General features: G+C 35.9%; 1 non-coding gene across 1 annotated transcript; it reads right to left on the reverse strand.

Annotated features, from left to right (window-relative positions):
- Window positions 1-1786: 1786 nt before the first annotated feature.
- Window positions 1787-1894, reverse strand: LOC127741984 (small nucleolar RNA R71). The gene has a single exon (XR_008003171.1). It is a non-coding gene; the product is annotated as a small nucleolar RNA R71 (small nucleolar RNA).
- Window positions 1895-2448: the final 554 nt, after the last annotated feature.

The raw sequence follows: 2448 nt of genomic DNA on the forward strand, positions 1-2448 counted from the left end.
ACCCTTGAGATGAATCTCTCCATCTCCCATGACTCGGAGGTGGAAGCTTTTGCCTTCCCTTTCCTCTTTCTAGAGGTTTCTCCGGCTTTGGATGCCATAAATGGTTATGGAAAAACAAAAAGCAATGCTATCCTGAAGTTTGGCTGTCCATGTCTAATTCCTTTAGACTGAAGCTTTAGACTAACATTGCATGATTCCTGGAATTCTCATTAAGAATTTTGATACCTTTCTCCACTTTATTTTTGAAAAAGCAAAAAAAATTTACAAAATCATAAAATCCAAAAATATTTCTTGTTTGAGTCTAGTGTTTCATTTTAAGTTTGGTGTCAATTGCATGCATTCATTCATGTGTCTTAAGGATCTTCAAGTAATTCTTGATGATTTTCTTGCTCTGATCTTTGAATTCTCTTGACTTGAGTGTTTATGTGTCTCATATGCATTCTCATTAGTGTCAGTAGTATACAAACTGCTAAGTTTGGTGTCTTGCATGCATTGTTATTTGATTTTAGTTGCATTTTGATTATTCCTCACTATTAAAAATCCAAAAATATTTTCAATTTGTGTCTTTTCAAGTCAATAATACAGAGAATTGAAGATTCAGAACATACTACAGAGGAATTACACAGAAAGAGCTGGGCGTTCAAAACGCCCAGTGAAGAAGGACAGACTGGCGTTTAAACGCCAGCCAGGGTGCCTGGTTGGGCGTTTAACGCCCAAAAGGGTAGAGTTTTGGGCGTTAAACGCCAGAATGCACCATTCTGGGCGTTTAACGCCAGGATGGCACAAGAGGGAAGATTTTGTTTTCAAATCAATTTTTTTTCAAGTTTTCAAAGTTTTTCAAAATCAAATCTTTTTCAAATCATATCTTTTCAATCATATGTTTTCAAAATTGATTTCTCTCTATTTTTAAGGATACTTGCTAATCAATTAATGATTTGATTCAACATTTCAAGTATGTTGCCTTTTCTGTTGAGAAAGGTTTAATGTTTGAATCATATCCTTTATTGATAGCCAAGCCATTAATTTTTAAAATCAAATCTTTTTAAAATGTTTTTCAAATCATATCTTCTCAATCACATCTTTTTAAAAAAACCAATCATATCTTCTTAACCACATCTTTTTCAAATAGTTTTCAATCAAATCTTTTTGATTTCTAATTTCAAAATCTTTTTCAAAAATCACTTGATTTCTTTCCCACTTTTATTTTCGAAAATCAATTAGTGTTTTTCAAAAATGTTTGCAAACTCTTTTACTTGATTTTCGAAAATTACTTCCATTCTTCTCACATCCTTCTATTTATGGACTAACACTATTCCTTAATGCAAAATTTGAACTCCATCTTCTTTGATAAGTTCGAATTTTCTACTTCTGTCTTCTACTCTTCTTTTCCTCTGACATTTCAAAGAATAACTTCTATTTTTCTTTTCCTTTGACACCTCAAGGAATCTCTATACTGTGACATAGAGGATTCCACATTTTCTTGTTCTCTTCCCTTTCATATGAGCAGGAGCAAAGACAAAAGCATTCTTGTTGAGGCTGACCCTGAACCTGAAAGGACCTTGAAGCGAAAGCTAAGAGAAGCTAAGGCACAATTCTCTGTAGAGGACCTAACAGAAATCTTCAAAGAAGAAGAGCACATGGCAGCCGAAAACAACAACAATGCCAACAATGCAAGGAAGGTGCTGGGCGACTTTACTGCACCTACTCCCGACTTCTATGGGAGAAGCATCTCTATCCCTGCCATTGGAGCAAACAACTTTGAGCTTAAGCCTCAATTAGTTTCTCTAAGCTTAGAGTGGAAGTCCAAACCTTCAAACAGAAGGAAGTAGAATCCCTCTATGAAGCTTGGGAAAGATACAAACAATTAATCAGAAAGTGTCCTTTTGATATGCTTTCTGAATGGAGCATCATAGGTATTTTCTATGATGGTCTGTCTGAACTGTCCAAGATGTCTTTGGATAGCTCTGCTGGAGGATCTCTTCATCTGAAGAAGACGCCTACAGAAGCTCAAGAGCTGATTGAAATGGTTGCAAATAACCAATTCATGTACACTTCTGAAAGAAATCCTGTGAACACTGGGACTAATCAGAAGAAAGGAGTTCTTGAGATTGACACTCTGAATGCCATATTGGCTCAGAACAAAATATTGACTCAACAAGTCAATATGATTTTTCAAAGTCTGTCTGGAATGCAAAATGCACCAGGTAGTACTAAGGAAGCTTCATCTGAAGAAGAAGCTTATGATCCTGAGAACCCTTCAATGGAAGAGGTGCATTACATGGGAGAACCCTATGGAAACACCTATAATCCTTCATGGAGAAATCATCCAAATCTTTCATGGAAGGATCAACAGAGACCACAACAAGGTTTCAACAACAATAATGGTGGAAGAAACAGGTTTAGCAATAGCAAGCCTTTTCCATCATCTTCTCAGCAACAGACAGAGAG

Source organism: Arachis duranensis, chromosome 9, assembly GCF_000817695.3.
Source record: "Arachis duranensis cultivar V14167 chromosome 9, aradu.V14167.gnm2.J7QH, whole genome shotgun sequence".
NCBI classification, from domain to species: Eukaryota; Viridiplantae; Streptophyta; class Magnoliopsida; order Fabales; family Fabaceae; genus Arachis; species Arachis duranensis.